Source organism: Lissotriton helveticus, chromosome 2_1 (assembly GCF_964261635.1).
Source record: "Lissotriton helveticus chromosome 2_1, aLisHel1.1, whole genome shotgun sequence".
NCBI classification, from domain to species: domain Eukaryota; kingdom Metazoa; phylum Chordata; class Amphibia; order Caudata; family Salamandridae; genus Lissotriton; species Lissotriton helveticus.
Genome location: NC_136059.1, coordinates 1,115,573,725 through 1,115,587,138, shown reverse-complemented (window position 1 = coordinate 1,115,587,138; position 13,414 = coordinate 1,115,573,725). Strand labels below are relative to the sequence as shown.

General features: G+C 49.9%; 1 protein-coding gene across 1 annotated transcript in view; it reads left to right on the top strand.

The window, feature by feature from the left end:
- The window catches only part of LOC144818468 (protein FAM47E-like), a 121,417-nt gene that overhangs the window by 496 nt on the left and 107,507 nt on the right, over positions 1–13,414 (top strand). The gene's annotated exons all lie outside the window — the stretch shown is intronic.

The following is a 13,414-nucleotide window of genomic DNA, read 5'->3' as shown; positions in this document are numbered from 1 at the left end:
GCCTTGCCCGCCGCTATTGCAAGACATGTTTAGGAAATGAACAACTCTGGCATCCAAATGGAATGAAATTGTCTTACATTTAGACTCTCAAATGGCAAATATCCGCATCTAACATACCATATATGCCAACATTTAAGAAGAGGCAATAGGGAGATTTAAAAATAATAATTGGGAGTAGGTATTACCACCATAGATTTCTATTGAAGCAGAGGCAATTTCAGACAGGAGACAGCAATATAAATGCATTTTTGGCTTCAAAATCTTCCCCCCGAATGGGCCTATTGCATACATGCCAACATTTTAGGACAGGGACGTGGGAGATTTAAAGTTAAAAAATCGGGAGAATGAAAATTCCCCATTGACTTCAATTATAGAAAATGCAATTTCAGGCGGGAGACAGCTGAAATAAAACCATTTTTGGCTTGAAAAATCGCTAGTCTCCCGCCTGAATCGGGTCTATTTGCATGTATGCTATTGGCATGTATGACCATGCATGCTGGCTACTAACTACTTACTGCTGCAGGACCTGGCATCAACGGGGAGGCTTTAGTCATGGAACTAGAAGACAGGAAATCTAATCTCAAGATTACCACTGTGGTGGGGGGAAGGCGCAGCTGGAGTGCGTGGTGTGAGCGCCGCGGGCGAAGTAAATACTCGGGACACTCGTGCTCTTTTACTGCGTAGTCCCCACTGATCACCCTGGGACACGCCCCTTTATTTTATAGCTGGCACGTGACGACACGCACCAGCGTTAGCGTAACTTCTCTGACGCGATTAGACTGCACTGCTACCTCGCGTCGGAGAACACTACATTCCTTCTAACCTTCATTAAACAACAAACCATGATCAAAATAGATCTATTACCAGTCACTAGAATTCCAGTCCCAATTCGTCACACCAAGAAGTCGGTCAGCCGGGAGGATGGAGCTGGGTTTCCTTGCAGGCCATACCTGGAGTGTTCTCCCCGTGATGTTGGCAGAGATGGGGTCACCCTTTGCGAGGCTTGGCTCCCCTGGGATCTTGCAGAACAGCTCGGCGGACTCGCAACTGGTTTTCCCTGCCGGGAAGGTGCGCCCTGGTCTGACCTGGTCTCGTCCCCAGTGGTGGTTGATTCGTGATCACCGTCTGGGACCTCCTCCTCTGCCTGTTGACGTGGGCATGTGTCCATGTTTTCAGATTCTGACAGGTCTGGAGTCCCGGCATCCACCTTTTTGAAGAATGAGACGTTGTGGGTGACTTCCTTCGTTCCTCTTCTGGCAGTTATCAAGGTGCCGGTCCTGCGGGCAACTGTCCAAGGCCTAGGTTCGAATGGAAGCCGGAACTTGCTTCCTGGGTACCTGTCCTTGACATAAACTCTGTCTCCCACTTGAATGGCAGACATCCGGGCCCGTTGGCAGGCACTGGCTTGGTTGTTGGAGCTGGACCTGTTGGCTAGGGTCCTTCCCGCGTCGATCGGAGACGGGGTCCAGCTCGAGTGATGTGGTATGGTGTCCCGCACTACTCGGCCCATGCTTGCTGGTCCCGGAGCTGCCTCAGTTGTGAGATGGGGCGTCAGATGGTATTCCCCCAGGAAGCTGTATATGGCCCTCTCGAGCGGTGATCCATCTGCATGCGCAATGCGTATCAATTTGTTGAGAGTACGCATGAACCTCTCTACTTCCCCATTTGCCTGAGGCCAGCGCGGGGTCACTTTCCGGTGCTGGATCCCCCAGGCCTTGAGATAGTCTGCAAACTCCTATCCCTGGAATACTATAATCATCGAGCACACAAAACAGTCCAATATTAGTGTTCCATTTATTGCTTTCTTGATTCTTGTCACAATTATATCTTCATTGAAACAGTCCTCGTATTATTTTCAACAGAACAGCAGCCAACGTACGTTTCGTCTGGTCTGATCAGACCTACGACTTCCTCAGGGCTGCAACCCAAACAAATTATAATAATAATAAGTAAACTAATTCATGTCTGAATATGACATATTTACATACATCTTAATAAAAGTTAAATAACTATTATAGTTGTGTCTAGAAAGAATTATTAATATAGAATTGTTTACTCACCACCAAGTTTATAGGCTGAAAGCACCACGTGTGTCTAATTTTAAACTGATAAATGGAGGATTCTTAATTCTCTAGTTTAAAATGAAAAGTAAAAGAAAAGGAACATGAGATTGTAGTAACACTTCCAGTTTGGTGTCGTGGCTAGTCCGCGGAGCTACATACCTATGCCTTCCCTCATCGGTGGCATCAGTTAATCCACTTCTTCCCTGGAAGGGTGGACCGTTGTCTGTCTTCACCACTTCGAATATTCCATGGGTAGCGATGGTCTTCTCAAGCTTAGTTATGACCTCCGTGGCTGTCTGACTTCCCACGATCTCGACCTCCGGGTATTTTGTGTAATCATCGATGATTACTAGAGCATAGCGTCCGTCTGGGAGGTGTCCAAAGTCTACACTCACTCACTCCCAGGGTCGTTGAGGGTTCTCTTCCGTGATGACTGGGTGAGAGCGGTCTGGTTGGCCCGCTGCCTGGCACCATGCGCATGCCCTGACTATTTGTTCAACCAGTGGGTCCATTCCCAGGAACCACACCTTAGCTCTCAGTCGGCTCTTGGTTTTTACCACGCCTTGGTGTCCCCTGTGTGCAAGGTCTACTGCCTGTTGAGTCAAATTTGATGGTATCACTAGTCGCAGGCCTCGGAGCAGAAACCCTCTGCTATCGACCGAAAGTTCATCTTTGACTCGCACAAGTCTTGGCTTGTGGCGTCCTTCGGGTCATGGTGGATTGAATCGGGTGCCAGTCATTCGATTGGACTGCGCTTACGGCCAGTTGCAGGCATTCATCCTTCTGGGTAGCTTCTACAATGGTCTTGAGACTCATGGGCAGTGGTCGGGATCTTTCCGATACAAAAGGGAACATATTCTTCAGTGTCTTCGGCATCCTCCTCTTCCGCTTTGGTGGCCGCCCTGGGGTGCCTCGAGAGGTAGTCCGCTGGATTGGTCGAGCCCGGTTTGTACTCCACACGGTAGTTGTATCCCTGCAGTTGAAGTATCAACTTTTCAATCCTTGGCGGAGGTTTGGACGCTGATTCTTGAAACAGGGGAATCAGGGGCTTGTGGTCTGTGGACACTGTGAATGAATGGCCATACACGTAGACGTGAAAATGCCGACAGGCCCAGTGGATGGCGATTGCTTCTCGTTCGATTTGTGAGTATCTCTGTTCTGTGTCCGTCAGGGACCGACTCGCATACGCTATCGGGGCCCACTTTCCGTTCCCTTGTAGTTGAGTGAGTACTGCTCCAAGCCCATGTGGGCTAGCGTTCACAGCGACGTTGGTAGATCGGGTTGGGTCGAAGTGTGACAGTGTCGTGTCTGCTGACAGAGCTGACTTAGTGTCTTTGAAGGCTTGCTCCTCCTCCGGGCCCCACTGCCATGTGGAGGAAGCTTTGGTCAGTTCCCTGAGGGGTTTCGTGAGCTTTGACAAGTCTGGGACAAAATGTTCACAAAAGTTCACCATGCCCAGGAAGCTTCTTATTTCTGAGATGTTAGTTGGCGCCGGAGCTTCTTGTACATCACGTACCTTGTCAGGGTCTGGGGCCTCTCCTTAGTCCGAGGATGTGTAGCCAAGAAGCTAATCTTGTTCTTTAGGAACTGGCACTTTTCTCGATGTAGAGTCAGTCCGGAATATTTGATCCTCTGGAGGACCCCACAAAGTCTCCAATGGTGGTCTTTGATTGATGACGCATAGATGAGTAGCTCGTCACTTACGTTTAAGACTCCTGGGAGCCCGCTGAGGACTTCGCGGATGGTGTTTTGAAACACCTGCGCAGCGATCGAGATCCCGAAATTGAGGCGTCGGTATCTCCTGAGACCAACGTGCGTGGAGAAGGTGGAGATGTATCGGGAGTCCGGGTGTAGCGGTAGTTGGTGATAGCCGGACCGGAGGTCCATCTTCGAGAACCACCTTGCGCCGTTCAGTTCTCCCAATATATCGTCAATGGTGGGGGTTAGGTGGCGTTCCCTCTTTACCGCAGCGTTTGAGATGCGCATGTCCACACAGATGCGGACCTGCCCCGGTTGTTTCGGCTTCCGTGCCACTACGATCGGGGATACCCCTGGTGTGGGTCCTCTGACCTTTTTGATAATACCTTGCCTCTCCAACGCCTCTAGCTCTTCTTCCACCTTCTGTCTCAGGTGGAACGCAATGCGCCTGTGCCTCAGCGCCACCGGTTGGACTGACGGGTCAATATGGAGGGAGACCTCTTTTCCTTTCAGGCATCCAATACCTTTGAAGACGTCCTCCATGATGGCCTCTATTAGCTTTAGTTCTTCTGCGGATTGACCGCTTATCAGCATACTACTTCCTTCTTTGGACACGTATACCGTGGTGGGGGTCTTGAGGTCCTTGTGTTGCAGTTCAGTCTTGAAACATCCCAGCAGTGGGATGGGTGTCTTCTGGCCGTATGCAAATACTCTGATCCTGGCCTCATGTAATGGCGGGCGTGGACTTAGTTGATTATATACGTTGGCAGCCATCAGTTCGATCAACGCCCCCGTGTCAACGGTGGCTCTCACCTCCTGGTGGTGGATCTTAATTCTGCATCTTGGGAGTCGTTTTCTCTTCTTTCGCGGCTGATCGACTGCGAATACGTACTGAACCGGGTAGTCTCCCGTGTCATCATCCATGTCCTCGCTGTCTCGCTCCTCAGCTACCGCTTGCGCTGCCTCCTTCCTTGATTTCGCCGACCAGCATACTGCTGCAAAGTGGTTCATCCACCCGCATGCACTGCACTTTTTTCCTCCTGCTGGGCAGTCTTGCATGCGATGGGGCGCGCCTCCGCAGTAGCCACACTCCCTCTTCCTGTCTTGCTGTCGTCTCACTGTGTTTTGGCACACTTTGGGCCTCACCACATTCGCCTTTTCCACCACGTTGACTTGTTCCGTCTTGATGGGTCGGTGGAGGGCCGCTTCCATATGGGACGCTCGGGCTTGCGACAACTCCTTTGACCGCCCCAGGGTGAGGAGGTCCGCCAGGGGCTTACTATCCTCCTGAAGAATGTTCACTCTCAGTTTGGACGAATAGCATCCTTGTATTATCTGACCTCGGATCTCCTCCTGTTCATCACGGAATCCGCACGTGCTGGCCAGCTCTTTCAAACGCCCGTGGAATGCATCTAGTGATTCCTCCGCTTCTTGCTTGGCCTGACGAAAAATGAATCTTTCATAGTCCCTGTTCACCATCGGCTCGAAGTGCGCATTTAGGGCGTTGAGAAGCGTGACATACGTCTTGGGCGTGGCTTCTACCAGGGTTTTTTAGATGCGGTGGATGTCTTTGCCTGAAAGGTGGAGGAGCAGGGCCATGCGCCTTTCCCGAGCTATGCCAGCCCCTTCAAAGTAGATCTGGAGGCGATCAGTCCAGTCTTTCCATCGCGGGGCGAGAGATGAGGGTGCTCCATCCACGACAAAGGGTTCAATGGCGGGAATCAACGCCATCTTAGCGCAGACGTGGTCACACCTCGCAGCACGTGCACTGCTCACCCCCGAAGGACACCAGCAGCCGCCCGGCCGAGGGTGAAGATGACGCCGTCAGGGTCCTCTCCTGTGGCTAGTAGGTTTCAGGCCTCAACGACGTATCCTCCTCTCTCCAGATGCTGGGGCGCACGCAAGCAAGGATTCCACCGTGTGCGCAGGGGCCTCTGCCTCAGCAAAGCACATTCAGGAGCTGCAGGCCACAGGCTCCCTTGAGGGCACACAGCAGGCCAGGAACACTCGGGCTGCTCACCTTGGGCCCAGGGCTGTTATCAAAGGCCCACTAATTGCCTCTCATCAGGTACAGAAGGTGGTAAATGTATAGCACAGCATGTGGTAGTTTCTGCCCCTCGTTGCCAGTGTGGTGGGGGAAGGGGCCGCTGGAGCGCGTGGTGTGAGCACCGCGGCCGCAGTAAATACTCGGGACACTCGTGCTCTTTTACTGCGTAGTCCCCACTGATCGCCCTGGGACACACCCCTTTATTTTGACGACACGCGCCAGCGCTAGCGTAACTTCTCCGACGCAGGTAGACTGCACCGCTACAGCGCGTCGGAGATCGGAGAACACTACAACCACTTCACCTAAATCTGCTGTAAATAAACGCTGTATTATAAAGCTGGGTCGAGCCCATAATGCAGTGACATTTTTTCTAGCAAAAGCAGCCCCTTGGCCTTTCCGTCCGAGTCATACTACCCCAGTTTTGGTTTAGTGGGCTAGTTAAAAGTTTGGAAAAAGGAGACATAGTAACTGATTACGATCTTTTATTTTTATTCATACGTTTTATATAGTGCTAGCTACACCCAAGGGTATCAGAGCGCTTTACATGATAGTGAAGAGTAGAGTAAATCAAGAACGTAATACCATATGAACGAAGACTCAATACATTATAGGACACATCAAAGAAAATCAAAGAAAAATTCGAGAAGATCTAATAGAGAGCATAAGCAAACAAAACAACCAACTTTGACAGAGGGTCTAGACCTGTAATGAGAAATAATTAACCAAGTTCAGTAAGTTTAAGAGTTAAAGTAATCATAAGAGTTAAAGTAATCGTTGAGGAGGAGGAGTTTCAGCTCTCTTTTGAAGCAAGGGAAAGAGGGGTTGCATCGTAGATTGCTAGGTAGAGAGATCCGTATATGCTCGGTGCATTTCTAGAAAAAGAGCAAGTCTTAGTTAATGTATTTTTAGGTCTCGCATGCGCTGCTCTTGTGAGACTTTTAGTGAGGGCTCAAAAAATGCTACCATGGCCAGCCTAGAGCTACAGTGCATGTGTGGCGGGGCGCTTAGGAGCAGAGGCACCATATGGCAAACCTCGTCATGCTCATTAAGCGCCCGCGATCACTTTCACTTTTGCCCGCGATCACTTTCACAGCACCTCTTTGATGTTCTCGATCAAAGAACATCAAACATCAAAGAACATGTTGTGTTAATGCTTTGCTGCTGCCCGTTTGACTTACAACCTGCTTTCTCTTTCCACAAACTCGTTGTTTGTGTTCCTATATTTTGAGATGCTTTTTGTATTACTGTCCCACACACAACCACACACACAACCACACACACAAAACCACACACAACCACCCAACCACACACACACAACCACACAAAACCACACACCCACAACCAAACACACAAACACACCCAACAACACACACAACCACACACACCCAACCACACACACACACAACCACAACCACACACACAACCACAACCACACAACCACACACACACAACCACACAAACACACAGCCACACACACAACCACACACACAATCACAACCACACACACAACCACACACACAACCACACACATACAACCACAACCACACACACAACCACACACACACAAGCACACACACATAAACACACACACATAAACACACAACCACACACACAACCACATCCACACACATCCACACACACAACCACACACAACCACACACACAACCACACACACACAACCACACACACACACAACCACACACATACAACCACACACACAACCACACATACAACCACACATACAACCACACACACACACAACCACACACACAACCACACAGACAACCCCACCACACATACAACCACACATACAACCACACACACAACCACACAACCACACACTCAACCACACACACACAACCACACCCAACCACACCCAGCCACAATCACACACAACCACAACTACACACACCACCACATACAACCACACCCAACCACACACACAAACACACACAACCACACGCACACAACCACACACACAACCACACACTCAACCACAACCACACACACAACCACATGCATACCCATGCAACCACACACACAACCACACACACAACCCCACACACACATAACCACACCCAACCACACACACAACCACAATAACACACAACCACAACTACACACACCACCACATACAACCACACCCAACCACACACACAACCACACACACACACAACCACACACACAACCACACACACCCACAACTACACATACACACAACCACACAAACAACCACACACACAACCACACACAACCACACACACACATACAACCACACACAAAATCACACACAACCACACACACAACTACAAAACACACACAACCACACACACACACAACCACACACACAACCGCACACAGAACCACAACCACACACACACACAACCACACACACATAGACACACATAACACCCACCCACCCACACACACACAACCACACACACATAAACATACACAACCACACACACACAACCACACCCAACCACAAGCACACACACAAGCACACACACAAGCACACACACACAACACCACACACAACCACACACCCAACCACAACCACACACAACCACATACACAACCACACATACAACCACACACACAACTACACATACAACCACACACACACAACCACACACACACACAGCCACACACACACAACCTACCACACACACAACCACACACACACAATCACACAGACAACCCCACCAAACATACAACCACACAGACAACTACACATACAACCACACACACAACCACACACACACGCAACCACACACACAACCACACACACAACCACACACACACAACCAAACACTCAACCACACACACACAACCACACCCAACCACACACAACCACAACCACACACAACCACAACTACACACACCACCACATACAACCGCACACAACCACACACACAAACACACACAACCACACACACAACCACACACACTCAACCACACACTCACCCACAGACACAACCACACGCATACCCATGCAACCACTCACACAACCACACACACAACCCCACACACACAACCAGACACAACCACACACACAACCACAATCACACACAACCAAAACTACACATACAACCACACCCAACCACACACACAAACACACACAACCACACACACACACAACCACACATACACACAACCACACACAACCACACACACGACCACACACAACCACGCCAAACCACACACACAACCACAAGCACACATACAACCACACACACAATCACACACAACCACACAATCAACCACAAACACACACAACCACACACGCACACAACCACACACAGAACCACAACCACACACACACAGCCACACACACATAAACACACACAACACCCACCCACACTTACACACACACAACCAATCACACATAAACACACACAACCACACACACACACACAACCACACCCAACCACACCCACACAACCACAAGCACACACACAACCACACACACAACCACACACAACACCACACAACTGGACACACAACCACAAACACAACACACACAACCACACACACAGCCACACACGCAGCCACACACACACAACCACACACACAACCACACACACAACCACACAAACAACCACACACACAACCACACACACAACCACACACTCAACCACAACCCACACAACCACAACACACAATACACACACAACCACACACACACAACCACATACACACACACACACACACACACACAACTACACACACACACACAACCACCCACACAAGCACACACACAAGCACACACACAACCACAAACAACACACACAACCACACACACACAACCACACACATACAACCACACACACAAAGCACAACCACACACACACAACCCCACACACACAACCACACACACAACCACACAACCACACACACAACCACAACCACACATACAACCACACACACAACCACACACACAACCACACCGTCGGTGCACACTTTCACCAGGCACAGACACCATCAGTCGTCAGTGCACACTTTCACCGGGCACAAACACCACCAGCCGTCAGTGCGCGCTTTCACCGGGCACAAACACCACCAGCCGTCAGTGCACGCCTCCACCAGGCACACACCACCAGACGTCAGTGCACGCTTTCAGCAGGCACACACACACCACCAGCCGTCAGTGCACGCTTTCACCATGCACACACACACCACCAGCCGTCAGTGCACACTTTCACCAGGCACACACACACCACCAGCCATCAGTGCACGCTCTCACCAGGCACACACCACCAGCTGTCAGTGCACGCTTTCACCAGGCACACACACCACCAGCCGTCAGTGCAGGCTTCCACCAGGCACACAAACCACCAGCCGTCAGTGCACGCTTCCACCAGGCACACACACCACCAGCCATCAGTGCAGAATTTCTGCAGGCACACACACCACCAGCCATCAGTGCACACATCAATTATTAACGGATCCATAATTAACTATTGTAGCAATCGCAGTATGGGGCACTTTACTTTTAAACATATTAATCTCAAGCACAGCATGCCATCATTGCTACAAAAATAAATACACATTTTTTTGGCCTACAATTTACTTTTGATGCATTTGGTGTTGCAATATTTAACAATGCCAATAGCTCAAACTTAATTAATGCGAAACCTATTGCATTGCAAATGCTTGTTTAGTTTGGGAGGCCGGAGCAAAAGTGCGTTGCAGCTTCTCAAAGATCTAATGCTCCTAGATTTCGTAGGCTTGTTGTCTAAGTAGGTGAGGGTATGTTAGTAAAAGGCTTTGTGGGTGATGCAGGCAGTCTTGTAAGTATATCTTCCTTTGATGGGAAGCGAGTTGAGGATCTTGAGAGCAGGAGTGATGTGTTCAATCCATTTAACATCTGTTATGAGCCGGGCTGCCATGTTCATAACTGGTCTCTAGCCAAGCCTGGATCCCTCCACCTTGGGTTCATGGACATGACGTCCGCTTGTGACTGGGTGCAGAGAGGAAGGCTCTGGGTAGAAGATGTTGACTATGGGCATTGAACAGCCCATCGCGCATTTTTTTCAGCAGCAATGCATCATTAAGTGACAGGGAGAGTTCGATATGGAGCAGGTGGTGAACTCACTGCCCCAATAAAGATGGGGTCCATCAGGGCTGCGTTCTTGCCCCCTTTTTATTTTGTTTATATATAAATGACCTAGAAATGCTATTAATCATATACATGGAGCCTCTTTGGATTCTCCTACAAATTTGCTGACAACAGGCAACTGTACTTTCACCTCAGCCCAGTGAGAAGCACCACACATCTAGCTAGGTGCCACTTTGCCATCTGATCTTAGATGACATAGTGGCACATTAAACAGAATCTAGACACGACTAAGGGCCTGATTACGATGCCGTAAGAAATGGCACCGACACTCGGTCGAAGCCGTTCCTAAGGCATCGTAATCTCCTGTTTGGATTAATTTCCGACCAACCCATTTGGATGGTTTCAGTCAGAAATTAACCTAAACAGGCTTTCCGAATGGCTGCCCCTGTAGTTTATGTTGGCAATGCAGCCAATGGCGGAGCGACTGCGCTACTTGATGGCCCCTTATGGCATACCAATACCACCAATAACACATTCAGTCTCACTCTATGCGGACGACATGTTGTTATTTTTTAGGGACCTTGGTGTGGACATGCGGGTTGTTGCCAGCCTATTCTCGCAGTTTGGAGACATCTCTGGTCTGCGCATTAGAGCCGCGAAGTCGGTAGCATATTCCTTCTCTGGCATGTTCTAGGGGACCCACCTACAATTTGGTCAAGTGCAGTTCAGAGTAGAACCTGCAACATTTAAATATCTGGGGATAAAAATGTATAGGTCCTCCGCCGACACTATTGATGGGAATGTGGTGCGGACTATCAACTCGCTCCGGTCGCAAGTATCCTTCTGGAACACCCTGCCATTGTCCATGGCGAGCCAGTTAGCAGTGTCCAAAATGGTCATGCTACCTAGACTTTTATACCATTTTGTAAATGTCCCTGTGATCTTGCCGGCCTGGATTTTTAGGTCACTAAATACATTGTTCACGTCCTTGTTATGAGGACAAGGGAGGCACAGACTAGCGTTATCCAAGATGCAGCTGTCAAGCACGGCGGACGGCATGGGGGCACCTGTTTTTAAAATTTACTGTATTGTTGGGTAGTTGCAGTGGGTGACCTATTGGCTGGCAGGCCATAATTTGTTCGAAATTGGTTACACCCTGGCGCACTTACAGAGTGGGAAGTTACAAGCACTGCTATGCCCCGGGGATGACAGGATGCGTGACCCTCCCTTCCTATTGTCCATTGCCATCCACTACTGGAAGCAGGCACAGAAATCTGCTAAAGCCCTAAACCCATATGCTCCAAATTTCCCCCTTTGTGGTTTACCTACCGATGTGGTGTGTTGTCGGCTGGCCAGGTAAGGGACTGGTTGCAGGCGGGCTCAGCCACACTTGGAGATCTCTTCCGACGGTGCACTGATGACACATGACAAATTTGCCCGCACTAGAGCGGTACCAGAGAATCTGTTCCTCACGCATGCATCAGTTGTACTGTATGTCTGGAAATATTGGTAACGCAGACGGAACCCCCTACATTTCAAATGTTGCGGTCACTGTACATCATGGGCCATGGACGCCACCTGGTACGCTGGCTATACCGTGGACTGCGTGAACACCTGTATGTGCCACTGTTGCTGCTCCGTCAAAAATGGGACATGGCACTGGGAAGGGAATTGGAGGATAGGGAATGGGATGCTGCCCTGGAACATCCCCGTCGGGTGTCCCGTAATTTTCGGCTGAAATCCATACAATTACTAATACTACACAAGGCTCATCTTACCACGCAGGCTATCCACAGGATGTACCCCCTAGCTGCTGCACACTGACCCAGATGTCCCCACAACCCTGCCGATTTTACTCATATGATATGGTCATGTCCTGTCCTGGGAAGGTTTTGGTCTGAAGTTACCAGTGGGTTATCTGCACTTACGGAACGCACCAGATTGGACACTATGGAAGTGTGTTTATAGGGTCTCCTCCCACTCCAGAAGAAAGCCAAACTGCTGCGTCACTTTGCGGGGTTGGCTCTGATGCTCGCTAATCAACTAATAACACAGCTGTGAAAGTCTTGTAGGGCACCATGAGAGGGCAAATGGAGAGAAGAGGTCATTAGATGGTCGGTAGAGGAGGAGGAGGCGTTAGCTCATGAGGACTATAGGGGATCGAGGAAAAAACCAAAAGCGCTAGATGGGGCTCATGTGTTAGAGCAATTTAAAGCAGTGACGGGAGACGATGTGGGTGCAGCCCTGGATCCCTCGGTTTAGTTGGCTGCATCTGCCTAATTCTGGTTTGGGCAGCAACCCGAGCATGACGGGGGATTGCGCTAGTGACCAGCCCCCCCTCGCTCTCTTTCCCCCGAACATTCAGCCCCCTTCCTGGGTGCCAGTCGGCTCCTTTATTCCCTCCTCCCTCCCCCCTCGCACCCCCGCCACCCCCCGCATAGGGACACACTGGAGCAACACTACTTTGGCGAACCCTCGAGACCCAGTCGGCATAATAAATTGGAATATAGCAGCCAAGTTTATAGTTAACAGTTTGTAGGGAGG